Genomic DNA, 16,540 nt, shown 5'->3' with positions numbered 1-16,540 from the left:
TTTTCTAAACGCAGTTAATTGCTAGCTGCAATTTCAGTATCGCAGAAAATTTGCTCTGGATTTTGTTTTAATCCTTCTTAACTTGTTACTTTCTTTAAAAAACTCTTTCCTCCATAAATACATTAATCAAGATAAAACTTGCTTAAACACCTGCTCCAGCAGTTGTAAACAACAAGCACAACCTTCTCTATGTTTTGGCACTTTGCTTCCTGCAATACTTCTCTCAGGAAAAATCCTGTCTGAACAGATACCGGATTATAGCTCGAGGAATGGAAGAGCTGGAGATTCAAATCCCAAGTACATTCCATTTTCAGATCAATTTAACCACAAGTGTAAACACTAAAAGTAATGTGGGTCATTCCAAATTGCAACTGAGAGCCTCCTATAGTTTTGTATAGTATTCTCACTAAGACGCTTCCCCCTTCATACAGAACAACATCCCAAGTCTACCAATATCATCATCCATGTCTCCGATAAGAATAGCAAGTAAATTGATGTCTTCAAATCTGTCTTCTATCCTATCCAATTAATAACTGTCGCTATAAAATTATATACTGCATCTCTTTCCTGGTTTCTAAATCCATCCCTCTTACTGAGTTTTATGATTCAAGTTCCTATTCAAATAATAATATCACAATGCCACAAAGTAATAAAGTAAATGTTCTAAGCACTAGGGAAATGCTGTCAGCTAGGCTGTAAGACTGGCAGAATATTTCCAGTCTTTGGATTGTGGATAAACTACCGAACCTCATTAATATGGACTGACTGGGAGAGTTGTTCAAATTAACAAATAAACAAATTTGCACAAAGATAAACATAATAATTCACAAAACAACACTTAATTTATTTGAGCAGTGAAATTAAGTGCAACATTTCTAGAAATATAATGCAATATAGTTGTAAAATGAATCAAGTCTTAGTAGCTCAAGACACCATTAAAGAATCTGCTATTTAGTTTTTGCTGAAAGGTGGGGAGAAAGTATTATTTTTCCCCCCAGATTACAATACAAAATCCATCTGTCAATTCCTACTGTGGAGGCCACGAGGTGAGGCCTGATAGAGCCAAGAATAGCAGGAGTTCCCGGTTTCTAATCTCAAAATCCACTAGACAAATATTGCCCAGTTAAAACAATTATAAATTAACATAATCATCAAAACTATAAAAAAAAAAAAAACACTATCAGCCATACTATCTGGAGATAAATAAGAGATATTGCATTCTGTGTCACTGGATTCAAGAGGTATGTGAATGTGTGCACCATAAATGTCTTTGTAACATTTTAAATTGCTATTTTCTTTTTTATAACACCAAATCTCCGATGTCAAAATAACTTGCTCAGGGTTGTAAAGACAGCCATACGCTTGGCCTACAAATTACCTCACATACTCTCAAAATGATGGTTTTGGAAGTATCACCGTTTGGGAGGGCAAAACTACCAACACCTTCACATTAATGTCACAGCCAGTATGGCTTTTCATCTAGCATCTGTCTCTATAGTCCCACGTTCTCTTTATCTGACATTTCTCTTTATGTAAGTCTGTCTAAAAAGATAGGCACACAAAAAAGTGAGAAAGATTAGCTAGCGTCTTGGGATTTCCCCAAAATGATCCAATTAATTGGACTGAATTCTGACATAACAGTACTGCATTTATTTAGTTGCTTATTACAACTTTAAAAATATGTATTATGCAAACTTACTCATACTATCTTTATACAGGCAGTCCTCAACTCGCCACATTTCAAATTACAACATTCTGCACTTGCAACTTTTATAAATTGATACCGTTTCATCTTTCTGACATCAGTTTCAACTTTACAATGCTTGATCCAATGTGACGCCACACCAACAAACAAGTTCACTGCATCATCCATCTCCCTGGAGAACATCTGTCCAAACTTCCTTGGACACTTTCTTTAAGAAAGCAGCCAAGACTCCTGAGAAGACTCCAGCCAAAAACCCTTCAAAAAGTCCAAACAAGAGCCCTTCAAAAAGTCCAGCAAAGTCACCTCAAGGAGGTCCATCCAAATCAATATGATTGCTATTTACAATATAAATACATTAATGTAGCTGTATTACTCATCTATAATTAATCAAGTACAAAATTCTGGGGTATTTTTGGTGAAAATAGGATATTGAGCCTTGATTTAGGAACCAATCCCCCATTTATAACACTGTAGCCTATGGAAAAATCGGTTCCGAGTTACGTTTCGACTTAAGACATGGTTTTCAGGAACCAGTTGTGTCGCAAGTCCAAGGACTGCATAATGAAAGCTTATAATTTGAAATGGTATAAATGTTGAAAACTGGGGCCGTACTAGTTGTATGGTGGGAAACAAACAACTTGCTAATTGTAAGCTACATTAATGTTACATTAAAAAAAAAAATCAAAGCTTTTGGCTATATAAATCAGAGTATAGTTCTCATTGTGCTCTTATTAATTGCCTTATAGTTGTCATGAAGTTTATGAATATGCCTGCAAAGAAGATTTAAGAGAATTTAGTTGTAATCAGTGAGTTTATGACTGTATAGGGTCATGAATTCGACACGATAAACTTCTCCCTAGTGTATCATTTATAGGACAATTTGTCTGAGGCTTATTATGGTGATCTTCAATTAATCTTTTTGGCAGCTCACTTTGACAGCAGTAGTCAAATTACCTCTAATAACTCTGGAACCGTTAACCCCTACTGAATTTGTCTACAATTCAGGAACCTTTTAAAAGTGCAGGAATAAAGGCCAGATACAGAAGTTACACTTACTGTATGGTAGGCATGCAAAAAGCGCTCTACAACCGTAACCGCACAGACAGTCAGGGCACATGGAGCGCTGTAAAACTGGCAGATCCTGTTCTAAGATAACCCTGGATTGATCCGGTATTACACTTCAGTGCTGTAAGTTAGAGTGCTGTAACTAACATCTGTACCAGATCCTCTCGCGACTCATGTTACATCACATTCTGTTGGCAAGCCATGAAGCTTTGCAGCACCCCGCTCACATTCACTCACGCGGTGGCAGTCTAGCCTCAGCCAGAGCTCAACTCCTCTGCCCAAACTCTAGGACTGTCCCCTTCCTCCCAGGCTGTCACTGGCTAGAATCAGCAATGCCCCCATTTCCAAGCCACCCAGCCCTTGCTCCTTTCAGCCAGCTATAAGCAACTCTCTGATATTATCTATTGCTCAGTGTGCAGATTCCATCTACCCCAACTGGGCATTTGCAAAGATTGCAGCTTTTGCCATGTTGATTGTGGACACCACATTCACACACGGGGGGCTGCCCAAGATGTTGTTTTGAAGTATTTGTACCCAGATCTCAGTCTGTTCAGCTTGACCCATGCTTGTCTGTCAAGCTCGTGCCCAATGGGAGACTCATTTGGTGTTGGTATAAAATGCTATAGGAATAGATTTCAGACCGGATTACTTGCACAAGGCCACAGTACCCAGCCTGCCAGGCTCTCCATAGGCCCAGAAACCTGGCAGCAGGGGAATGGTTAGGGTCTGCTTTATGTCACTTGGTCTAATGTCCGAGAGTTCAGGGAACGTATCTGCATGTGTGCAAGTTGTGCAGTCTGTTACAAGTCTCTGCATGCTGTTAAGTACAGTGTGAAGCTTGTTAGTGCAACAACTTTGAGACCATAAAGAAGCACAGTAATCTAATGTCATGCTGGCAAAATATCCCAAGGCAACTACCCACGCAGAGACTTTACTGCTGACCTTCTGAACGTGATGTTTATAAGTGGCGGAGTGTGACTCCTTGGTAAACTGGGATAAGTTCATGGGAAAGTGCACCCACCTGGCCTCGCGTAGGCTCTCCCTTGCTGCCTTGGAGCATGCACCCAGTGTCAGCAGTGGGGGTTGTTCCTGTGACCTTGATGCTGGGTCGCATTCACCCCAAGGGAGACCCCAATACTTGCCTGCCACAACTTGATCTCTTCCTTCAGTGGTGGGGCTCCTTCTTGTGGCTCCTTGCAGGTTGGGCGCTATCCCTAGCGGGTACTCTTGGGGCTCCACCTCCCCTACACCTCAGCCACGTGCCAGCCTCTAGGACAGCAAGATGATGGATCGCCAGCTTGCCCTCTGATGTCGTCGTCTATCCTCTGTTCACCTGCTCATCTCCCACTGGTCTTCCCTTGCACAGGATGATTATGGGATATTAGGCCGCCCCGACAATACCCTGGGTCTACCCCACTGTGCTGCTGCCTGCTGCGCTATCCCAGCTCTTCCTGATCTCTGAAGGTCACTCGTGGTCCTGCTCCCTGTCTTAGGACCCCAAGGTAACAGAACAAATAAAATATATGAAGGAAAAAAACAGGGGACGGAGCCTCAACGCATCCCACTCATGATTCTGGCGTCTGTGGCTCCTGCGTCCCTTGACACCATCCTCCCTCGTCCAGCTACACTGCCGGGCTGACATGGTAGCCCCTTTAACTGGTGCTGGACCCCTCTGATGGGTCCTCTCTCAATCTCTCTTTTGGCTGCCAGTGCAGCCCGCATTCATCTCAAGAAGCAGTCCTGCTGCCTGCCTCCAGCAATACTCCCCCAAGCATTTCCCCGCCTCCAGCTTTTATTTCATCCAGGCAGCATTTTTTGATGACATCATCCGCCCATGGCACTCTCAGCCGTTAATAAAAGCGGCTGACGAACCGCACAGGCGTTCCATCCCGCTGTGGTTTGTCTGGCTCCTTTTCCCCTAAAAAAAAGGTAAGCTTGCCCCGTCTTCAGGGCTTTTCTCTTTCTTGTCATGATGGGTTGGTCCTACCCTGGGTCCTGCCACAGGAAGGGTCTTTGGGCCCTCTATCTCCATCCCCCTGAGACAGAAAGGACATAGTTGCTCACTCTGATATTCAGTATGCTCTTGGCTTGACGACTGTCCACTGATGATACTGTTTTAGTGATGCTCCTCACTGACCCCGTGTCATTCAAACAACACCCCGAACCCCTGCAGTTCGGGCCTGGAACAAAGTAGACATGCCAGGCTTGGGCCCCCGTACTGTTGTTGGAGGCTTACTGGTTCGTATTACATTGTGTTGGGCCACAAATCTGGGTAAATGACCACCCCATTCCTCAAGATCGTACTGCTTTCCTGAGGGAGATCAGCGTGTTTACCCAGATCCATCTGACAGACCCTAACTCAAATAGACCTCAATATACACTGAAAGTTTTTTTTCAAGCCCCTCAGCCAAGGTGCAACCAACAGGAAAAACTGCACATTTTCACTGGTGATCCTCCAGGCAACCACTTGGCAGTGCAGCATAGCAGGAAATGGGAATTCTTCTGAGCAAAACCCATCCACTCCCTCCCCCTCCCTCCCCTCACAGACAACTAGAGAAGGCTTATGCTTCCAGGCCCTGATGCTTGAGTTTCTCAGCCCTCCCAACTCCCACAGCACGAAGATGGAACCCAGGCATCCAGGTTGAGAGGCAGAACACAGGTATTCTGTGCCATGATCAGCCCTGGGTCATGGGCCAAAAAGAGAGATCCCCTGCATCAGGGGACCAAAAGGCAACTGGCCACCAAGTTCCATTCCTATGACAGGGTAAAAGACAAGTTTTGCCCAAAATTGTCAGGCAAAACAAGGAAAGAAAGTACTGAAGCATACTTAGATGAAAGGAAGCTTAAAAGCGCATGGGACCCAAACATAATGGCCTGCTTGAATAATCACCTGGGAGAGCTCTACCAGAGCTGAATGATAAAAAGTCCTCTGGTAAAACAACCCTGCACTTGATTTCCTTACATTTTAATTGTGTATTTTGTAAGTGATTGTGTATGCAGCAGAGGAGAGAAACAATGTCTGTACGGTAATTGCGGTACCAGCTCATGAAGAATGCATGCAAGAGAAAAAACATGGAATTCTGAAGGATTACAAATATAATCTATTATTAGAACACAAATTTCTAATGTATGTAAAACTAGACAAAGCAAAACTAAACTTTCATCCTTTCAAAAATATGAAATAAAGAGAAAAATAATATTTTAAAAGGTTTAAAACCCAAGAGTTCTAACTTCTATATAAATCTCAATCACACTCCCTCTGCCCCCCCGCCACACTTGAACTTTTAGCCAACTTTAATTTTTCCTCAGCTTCTTACTCTTTTGCCAAATGCTGACCCACAAGGCTACTTCTGCAAATGAAGGCCATTCTAATGGGAAAAAAACCTGTAGACTGTCTCTCTCTCTCATGGTCTCTTCTCTTCCAACAGCTCTTCACTTTCTCATGTTATTCCCTCACCCAGACCATGCCTTTTCCAGATGTACCTGGTGGGACTTCTTTATGAGCTCACTAGTTCCTGCTCAGACTCCAGTTATCCCTCCCTATATGATAATGGGGGGCCTCCATCGTAGAATCTTTCATTTAAAATAAAGTTAAGACTGAGTTTGCTAAGCTACTTCCAAAATAGTCATAGCATCTCAAAGCACTACACAGGAACACAACACATAGCTTATCATCCCTATTTTACAGAAAACTAACATTTTCTGAAGTTACTAGAAATGATCTGTCCAACTTGAACAGCCCAAATTTCCAGAAAGTCCTACATATCCACCTTCTTTAAATTAGAATCCTTTAAGACCTCTAACATTGGGGAAAATTAAAAAAACAAACAAACAAACAAGTCTTCCAAACTTACTTTTGAAATCCTTGAACATATAGTAATGGGATTTGGGGGAAAGTTGCTTAAATGTTTCAGCGTTAAAAACTGGTACTGTAACTCGGAAGAAGTCTCATCGCTGTGACCCCACTCCAAAATACTGGTGGAACACATGGGGTATATTCACATCTCCAAAGTATGGGATTTGAACAGGAGTGAATGTTAACCTTTAGCTGCTGATTTAATATAGAAAAGTATCCTTATTAGCTGAGAAAGGCAAAAGAAAAACCCTTCCTTATAACTAATGTTGCTATTGGAACAGAGTCACTTTGACAGATATCAAGTTGTACTATTGAAGAATTAAGCAAAAGTATGGTTTTTTCCTCTGATCCTACAGCACCTGACAATTTTCATTTGTCTTTTAGAAATCCTGTGATAAATCAAAACATATATCAAACAAAAAAATGAAAAAAACCTTTTTTTAGTCTCTAAATTATGAAATGTATTTAAAAAAAAAAAAAAAGACTGTTGTCATGTAATACAAGTTAATTTGTGTGTAATATTTAATTTGTTTTTGTGGCACACCGTGGCAATTGCACTAGGTCAAAATTCATCTGTGTACATCTTAACGTACATTTATTATTATAAATAACCAAATAAAACATTCAGCACTGGGTATCTAGTAATAATCAATAGAATTGAGCAGGCCTGGTCCCAATCCTCCTAACTTCACTTCAGGCCAGCTTTGCAACTAATTTCATTTTCTCATTATCAGACTATGTAGTAAAACCATAGCAGAGAATAGCTGTTTAATATCTGACATCAACTTAAGTAGATGATAAATGAAAAGTCCATCACCGGGGTAACCAAACACCAGCTCAGTTGTTTGCGGGGCTGGTGAGATGTATTGCAAGCCTACTAGAACTTTAGTGGCCAGCCCCCAACAGCATGTGGCTGTAAGCAGCATCCTACTGAACCATATCCTGTTGTGTTTTATTTCTCTTCATTTGGCCTAAGGGAGCAAATCTGAGTTTACTGAAAGGGTTAACTAAATTCCATGGTCAGGGAACTATGAAGAAGTCAAGACTCCTGGATATGAGAGACAGCCAACTCTGGATTCTGTGAATATGGAGCTGCAAACTACTACTGTATATATTTCCAGCTCTGTAGAAGTGATGCTGAATTCCCTAAAATTGGTTATAAAGTTCTGTAGAATTTCAGAAGCACTGCTTATGACCACAGTTGGTCTGAGGCATTTAGTTTAAGAACGATTAATCACAAATGAATCAGTCTTTAGTTTCTTTTCTGACATTTCAGAACCCTTTCTAGCGTTCCATCTATCTGATGTCTGGCCATGACTTGATACTGAAATAGACTGTTTGAAATACTTCCATTTACTTTGGCCTGCATACAAGTCTGGATAAAGATTTCAGTCAAAACACCTCTTCAAATCACAGAATGGCCTTAAAAAAGTACATGGAGTGATAACATGGCAAGGAGCTATTAGTTGTGTTTTACATTTCAAAGTATTCCAGTTTTTATTTACAAACTTAATAGAACAGTTTCTGTAAAAGCAGACTATTGGCCAAAATAAGTGAAAAAGTAAACTAAAACCAAAGGTACTTTGCAGGCAAATAATGGCACTGAAGGAGCTTGGGAAAAGCTAGAGGGTAAGCACACTTAGTCCAAATAAAAACCTCCTTACCAAACATAAAAGAGAGTCTTGCAGGACCATCAGTTTAAGGTCAGTGGGTAACCCAAGTTAAACTTTAAGACAGCAAACTACACACAGTGTTTTGACACCAAGAAAGCAGAAACGAAAAGCAATTTGAGGCCGGATACTAGTTGAATCAATTATCATCACTGCCACCACCACCACTACCATCATCACTTTCAAAGAAAAGGTCTATGAAATAAAATACACTTTTAGGTCCTTCTCAAGTTCAGCAGGCTGGAAGACTAGGCATGTCAAAGAACATATAGCCACTGAGTAAAAGTTCTCAGTCCTCAATTAACACAGGCAAAGCAACACATGGAAGCTTAGTTCCAAAAAGCCTTTAGAACAGAGTCCAAAAGGTCTTAAGAAAAGGCATCTCACATTATGAATCTTGGAGACGGTTTCTCAGACTTCCCAATGGTTTGCGTTTTTTCCAGCACAGGGACCAACATAGGGCTCCTATATACATAGGGGGAAGTTGTTCTGTCACACTGTAATTACAATGTGTCAGAGCAGACTTGATTAATTATGTCTGCTGGAGTGTGGTAATCACTATGATCCAGCACACTCCAGTGTCAGGTGTATCAGTGTCCCGGTGCTGAAAAATGGCAGCGGGATGCTTTAAACTAAAGCTGATTCGATGAGCTTTAGCAAAAAGTGCCCTGCCACCATTTTTCAGAATGGGGTGCTCCATTTTTCAGAACACGTGATGCTCCAGGTGCTTTTAATTAGCACAGTTCCACCCGTGGCCCCCCCCAGCATGTTTATAATTGCCTGTATCTACCAGTAATAGAGTTCAAAGAATATTATCACAAGATAATCTGACCCAGTGTTTCTCAACCTTTTCAGACTTGAGGCTCCCCTCATTAGACTCAAGGCACCCCTTGGAAAATGCCATTCTTAGTTTTCACTCATTTTTTAGTACAGAAAAAAGCTAGAGCAATTCTTCTGTTGCAAAGAACTCAAAAAGACCACAAAATGGTTTTAACACTATGAATTCCTATTTAAAATCTCTAGGTGTTTCTACAGCCAACAATGCTAGCATTGCTTGGTCCCCCACAGCACCCTGGAAAGGATCTCAAGGCACCTCTGAGAGCTATGGCACTCTGGCTGAGAAGCAGCACCGTAACCTATCCTGACATAAATATGATAATGATATTCATTAATGCTTTTCATTATGAATGTTCATTACTGTTGTCCCAGTAGAAATCCAAAGTGTATAAACCGCCTTGGCTTCTTCTCCCCAGGCAAACGGGAGAAAAATAACCCCAGAACAACCAGGGTTAAAATTACTCCCAGGAGAGTTTCTCTCAGGAGACTGAGCATCTGCACACTTTTCTACAGCTTAACTCCTCCTGGGGGACTAGGTGCCAGAGGAAAAGCTCCCTGCCTTCCCAAGACAGGGGTCACACTGGCCTTGAGAAGGCATGGGGGGCAGCTGCTCCCTTCTTCCCACAGACAAGGTGATGAGGGGAGCAGCAGCTAACACTCCCTGTCTCTTCCCAAAATCAGGCAGTCTCTGGTTACAGGAAAAGGCACTGCTGGCTCCTGCCAGCTTCCCTTTGCCAAGGCTGCTGCCCAGTTGAATTGTGGATGGCAATTTACAAGCTGCCAGATGCAGGGCTCCAGAAAAGTTTCCTGGTTTCCCCCTTGCTTCCTTCTCACCTAGCTGAGACACTCCCTCTCCCAGTCCTGCTCCCAGCTGTTGGCAAGAGGAGGTGACAAGAGGAAACCAAGAGCTGGATCAGAGAGGCTTTTCCAAACACCTGCTCCCAGTTGCTACCCTTTAAAAATTGTCACTCCACTGCTCACCTGAGGGGTGGGGTGGCAAGGGAAAGCTAGCAGGAACTGGGCAGGGAAAACCTCTTCATGCGCAGTTCCAGCCCCAGCCTGGCTCTCAGCTCCTCTGATTTCCCCTTACTGCCCATGCCACCCCGATGACCCAAAGCAGTGCAAGGCAAGGCAGGATGCTATCCCCCTGCCATAAGGCACCTAGAGCCTTTTTATAGCGGCTGATACTGCACCTTCCCTTCCCTGCAGTCCTCTGGGCCAGCTTAGAGGAGTGTAAAGAGTGAGGACTGCCATTTTATAGGGGACAACTAGGAGAGCTTCCACCAAGCAATCAGTTGGTTGGCAGAAAAAGTGGTGTTCTCCCAGGACAGAACTGCCCCTGGCTGTCTATGGCAGTTTCTACTTTTCAGAAGCTTGAGCAGTGGTTCTCAAAATTTTAGACTCGAGGCTCCCTTCTGACTGGAAGCACACTTCTGACTCAAGGCACCGCTTGGATAAATGCCAGCTCTTTGTTTTCACTCATTTTTGGATACAGAATAATAAATGAAGAATTATCTTGTGAACCATGTTTGTATACCTAACAGTGCTAACATTGTGCAAAACTCAGATGCACCTTGAAAAGAACTCAGGGCACCACTGGGTGCCGCAGGACCTTGGTTAAGTATCACTGGGCTAGAGGAATGCCTGTACAGTCCAGCTCCTGGGCTACTTTTCTACTGGAAGAAACTTTTCCACACTGACACAGTTAATAGGACTATAGAAACCCTTATGACTGTACTTCATGTGGATTTTATTCAACTCATTAATAAATATTAATCCATTATGGGAATAAATCTTTAGAGGGTCAAGAACATAAAACAAGCTAACATGAAATATTTTTTAAACATTTCTTCGCCCACTTGCAACCTAACAATAATTTAATTGGTGCTGTGACTGCTGCTTTAATCACCTTTACAGTCAAATGGTGCATGGGGTGGGTGGACAAACATAACTCCTTTTTAATAACTACTGCTGTTACAGGTCTGATTCCCAAGGCTGAAAAACTACACTTTAGCCATTCAACTCTTGCCTGGAAATTCAGAGTTATTAAATGGTACTACATTGCCATGAGATTCCATTTCAGAAGATTCTATTTCAGTACATTCTAGTCTCTGATCTTCAACTGGCATTACACACTATTTATCACTACATGCCAAAAATTATATCAGCATTTGTGGAAACAGCATCTTTTGCATGAAAAGGCCACACATTTACCACCAAAAATGTAATTTGTTCTTTGCCAGTACAGTACTCCAACTTGCTCAGCAGTTCTGTAAAAACAGTCTGCAGCTGCACTGTGCTTTGAGTAATTGGTTTTAAACCCAGGGTATACTTGAAGAAAGTCAACAAAAGCAAGATAATCTTACATTAGGATTTAGATTAAACACAAAAATCTAGTACTCCAAAGAATGAAATTAAAATTGAGTCAATCTAAAACAGTACATTACATTTTTAATACTTTTTGTTTTTTTGTTTCAGTACAATTCACCATCTGTGTTCAACTATCAGAGTAATGAGTATAAAAACTGCAGAGGGGACAACCTTCTGTCAGCACTTTAGGCTGCCTTACAGCACACACTGTAACCACAATGATCTTATCCAGAAAAAGGAAGTCATCGTTAGGTAAGCACCAGTCAACGATTGCCTAATACTATTCGCTTAGTTTTTAATGTCCGAACAGATCTTGGCCTCAATAACAAAAAATCAAATCCAAAAAAAACGTGTCCTGTAGCATAAGAACATATGGGCTAGGGACAGAAATTATACAAACTACTATAGATGATTTGAAACCAGTTCAAATCTGTAACATAACAGAAGTCCGCATAACCCGCTTTTCAGAATGGCCAAAACCAGTTTAAGATAACCTGGATGGATGTAGTATCAGACTTCACTGATTTAAATTAAATTGGCTTATTGAACTTGTCCCAGATCTCCTCTGAATTCAAGTTAAGTCCTGTTCATTACACTCCTTGGCAACAACCATCATTGGGTAGAGATGAGAGGATACATCTCTGATGGCTCTATTTAAGAACTATTAATAGATGTATCATTCATGAATTTGTCTAGTCTCTTTCTGAATTTGGCTTTACTATCTGCCTCTATAACCTCCTGTGAGGTTCCACAAATTAACCATGTGCCATGTAAAAAAAAATATTTTCTCTTGTGAACTTTAAACCCATCTCCTGTTAATTTCAGTGAATGCCCCCTAGTTATAGAATTCTGGGATTTGGTGAATATTCACTTTGCCCAAGCACTTAATGACTGTATCGACCTCTATCATACCCCCTTCGGCTTCCTTCTTTGCAAGCTGAATAACCCTAAGGTTTTTAGTCTCTCATAGTATGTGGTAATGTCTTTGTAATCCTGACCATTCTGGCTTCTGTTCCCTTTCTTAATGATACCTAATATTTTCAGGTAAAAAAAACTTGATAGTTGGTTTTTTTCGTGGCCACTGCACATCAAGAACTATCAACAATGGCTCCAAGGTCTCTTTCTTAAGCTATAATAGCCAGTTTAGAACCCAGCACTGTACAAGTATAATTGAAGTAATTTTTTCCCCACATGCATTACCTTGCTCTTGTCAACACTGAACTTTATCAGTAGCCCATTCTCTTAGCCTGCTTGATCTCACTTTTAACCTCCCATTTCATAGAAGTATGCACACTTGAATCAGGTTTGGGTGGTTTTTTTTAATATTGTTTTGTATTTCTCAACTGATTATTATTTTTAACATATTCACCTTATGTGTACCTTACACAGACAGAGAATACACAACACCTCCACTAAAACGCCCCAAAGCTGGATTGTACCACACACAAGTGGACCACTACCCCAGTTATTCTAACAGAGTCCTGAAGAGGCAAAGCAGTCTGCCCACACAGGATATAACACAAGATCAGTGCCTTCAAATTCAGATCCACATAAAAGTGAAAGCAATCACCACAAGATCACCAAAGTAACATCAGAATAATCCATAATTCCCAGCTCAGACATTCCACCCTCAATCACCTTGTGGGGAAAAAAGATGGGGCTCACACAGCACTTTAAAAATTAACAGATGCGAACCCTCACAGACCAGGTGACACAGGGAGACTGAATTCCAAAACTGTGGTACCTTCATAAGGGATATCCTATTAGCAGTCCCTACTTAAAAAATTAAAGAGAAATCCCAGCTCAAGCATTTCCATTGAACACAGCTGCATCAGCATGGCACATCATCCAGGTGATCCTATTCTAAGCCTTTTCTACCTTTATCAGTTAAAAGTAAACTTCACCTGGTAACTGACTGGCAACAAGCTGTAACATACATGCTTCTATAACAATTCACCACTGATGTGAACAATCACATTCTGCACTAGCTTCAGGTTTCCAAATGGCTTCAGGATGTGTAATCCTGGACAACAGAATACAGGACAACAGCAAACACATAATGGTGATTCTGTCACCCCAGCCACCTCTACCCCAAACACCTCCTTATCTTCTACCATAAAACTGTGCTTATCATAATCAGTTTAACAACCTCTAGCCATATCACATTATTTTTCCAGACTGACATCAGCACAGAGAAGGTGGCATGAATTTTACTACTAAACCTGGGACCAAGCAAAGTGTTCAAGATATAACACCAATATCACAAATTAGGAATTTCTTACTTAATCTATAAAACTACCACCCACCCACATATAAATCCACTAATCACTTCATAAGCGCTATCCATTTCAAAGCCCAATTTTCAAGTTAGTTTCCAGAACATTACTCAGAAAAGTGATGAGGAGTGATTATAGAATTATCATCAACCTGGTTGTCAATGACATCACATGTAGTCACTGTTAAACAGTGGAAAAACCTGAAATCCTTCCATAAATCTGCACTCACCCAAAAGAAGCAGCACCACCTCTTCTGCTATTGCAATGTAATACATGCATAATTATCTCTACTTTTGAATTCTACTCTGTGTGCAAATACAGAATAATTACAAATTGGGACACAGTTTTCTAAGAGGATTAGGAAATATAAACTGGATAAAGTCCAAATTCTACTTGTATTTATACCTTAGCAACCCCACTGAGGTTGGAAGAGTCACTTCAATGTAAGTGCGGGCAGAATTTTGTTCCAAGTAATAAAGAATTGGATACAGCATTTCAAAACAAACATACTACCTAGTGCGAACTTAATAAGAAACACCATGGAAACTGGAAGCATCTCCAGAAGATCAAATTTGTGCTGGAGTCCGTTTCAATTACCTGCACAACTCACGGGGCCATCTGATTCGAAGACAGGTTGAATTGTCATTCATAATAAAACTACAAAACGACTATTTAAGTCAGTCATATGTTAAAACATTTACTCTTCATAGCTCAATAGCTTGTTGGCTAGTCCAATATGCTGAAGTGTGCATGAGCTTTATTCAATTAGGGACGCAAATTTTATACTGTATATTAGAGTTATTGCCAGTGGCAAAAGACAGATGTTCTTAGCAATAATATCTCGAGGAGCTGGGACATGACGTTTGTCTTCAAACGAATGAGAAACAGAATTCGGTTATTATTCAGGTGATTTATCAAGTTAGATACATGCTGCTAGAAATGTCGCAGTGCTGGTTGCTGACTTGTTAAAACTGATGCTTCAAAGGCCCTAAGTCATTCTAAACTTCTAAAGCATACCAAAGATCACAGTCAAAACAGATAGTGCACCTATACATGTGATGGAGCAGATCTGAGTGCTACTTAGCACGCTGCAGCAGCCTCCATATCATGTGTATTCAGCATCCCTGCATTTCAAAATGGTGGTGAGAGCACTTTAATTAAAGTGTGTCAAACGAGCTTTAGCGAAAGTGCCTCCACCACCAGTTTGAAGCATGGGGCACTGAATACATGTGATGCTGCAGGCACTTTATTAAAGCACCCTCTTCCCCCCTCCACCTCAGAGCACATGTATAGACAGATACCCATAGATCCAATTACTGATGTGACACACTATAGAGATACTAGAAGACAGAAATGGCACTTTGGTGTTCACTTGTGTGCCTCCCTTAGAAGTTACTGATAACTGTTTTTTGGTTTGGCTGGCCCATGAAGATAATAAACGTATGCTGGCAGAAGAAAAAGGGATGAATGTTTTTAATACAGAACCAGAATTATTTTGTCAGCTAGGAAGGAAGGAATCATCACGGGCCACAGTAAAAGGCATTGGGCTCTTGCTTCATTTTCATTTAGACAGTCATCTCTTCAAGCTTTATGGACATGAAAATCTTTTTTTTGTTTTCCTTAAAGAGACTAGCACTCTCTCCATCAATAATTGCCCCCAAAGCAAGTGCAACTCTTATTCACACTTGACATTTTCCTGTTAATTCAAGGTACTGCTCTTTTGTTCTTGATGAGAGACCTACTAAAAAAAATGCAATTAACCTTCTACGTTTAAATATATTATTTTCTATAGTGAGAAAAAGATTATTTCAGCTACCAACAGAAGCACTCTAGCAAAAGAAACATTTCTGACATTAATTTTATTCTGTTTAACTGTACTGTAAATTTTTGGTAGAAGTGCAGATTGATAGGATTAAAAAAAATGCGATACATCTATATGGAGGTTAAGAGCATCCTGAATTACATTCCATTTTTTTCCTGTAATGAAAGGATCTAAATCCTTCTGAGCCAGGTCACAATCTAATTTTTTACTAATGAGGGTTAGGAAGAACCTTCTCCTCATGAGTTTGTTCCCACTCCCCCCAAAAACCTTTACACCAGGGGATTTCTTGCATCTTGCTCTGAAGCTGCTGCTGCTAGAGCAGCAGTTCTTGACCATTATACACTCAAGTCAACCCTTGGAAAATGTCAGCTTTTAGTTTTCATTTGATTTTTGAATACAGAAAAATAATAGTGCAATCTTGCTGCTGCAAAGACTCAAAGTCCACAGCAGAACAGAATGCTATCTATTCCTATTTGACATCTCTAGGTATATCTTGTGAATTGTGTTTGTACACCTAACAGTGCTAACATCATGTGGCATGCTGCAAAACCCCTCAGAGGATCTCAAGGCACCTCAGGGTGCTGTAACATGCTGGCTGAGAATCACTGTACTAGACTGTTTAATGGCAAGCTGTCCACTGGTTGCTCCATAATAGCAGCTTCTGTGTCCCTAATAGAAAAATGAAGTGAGAGAAACCCAAATGTACCCAAGACCCAGGCAGCATGCGATCATTGCCAAGGGTCAGTGAGCAACATTTCCATAAACATTCAGTCAAACATGAAAAAGAAAACCTCAGTACATGGAATGACTTACTGTAAATATGAAATATCCAGGTAACTAGGGTCATGTGACATACTGACAACCCTGAAAACTGCCATGCGTTATAGGTTTCCAGCCAATTTATAATAAATACCACATGCAGGGAAATTTGTAAAAAAA

General features: G+C 40.8%; 1 protein-coding gene across 1 annotated transcript in view; it reads right to left on the bottom strand.

Moving 5' to 3' along the window:
* ATE1 (arginyltransferase 1) overlaps nt 1–16,540 on the bottom strand; it is a 160,611-nt gene that overhangs the window by 74,842 nt on the left and 69,229 nt on the right. The gene's annotated exons all lie outside the window — the stretch shown is intronic.

This window comes from Crocodylus porosus, unplaced genomic scaffold, assembly GCF_001723895.1.
Source record: "Crocodylus porosus isolate Cpor-Errol unplaced genomic scaffold, CroPor_comp1, whole genome shotgun sequence".
Lineage (NCBI taxonomy): Eukaryota > Metazoa > Chordata > Crocodylia > Crocodylidae > Crocodylus > Crocodylus porosus.
Note: the sequence above shows the minus strand (reverse complement) of the source record. Positions and strands in the feature narration are given on the sequence as shown.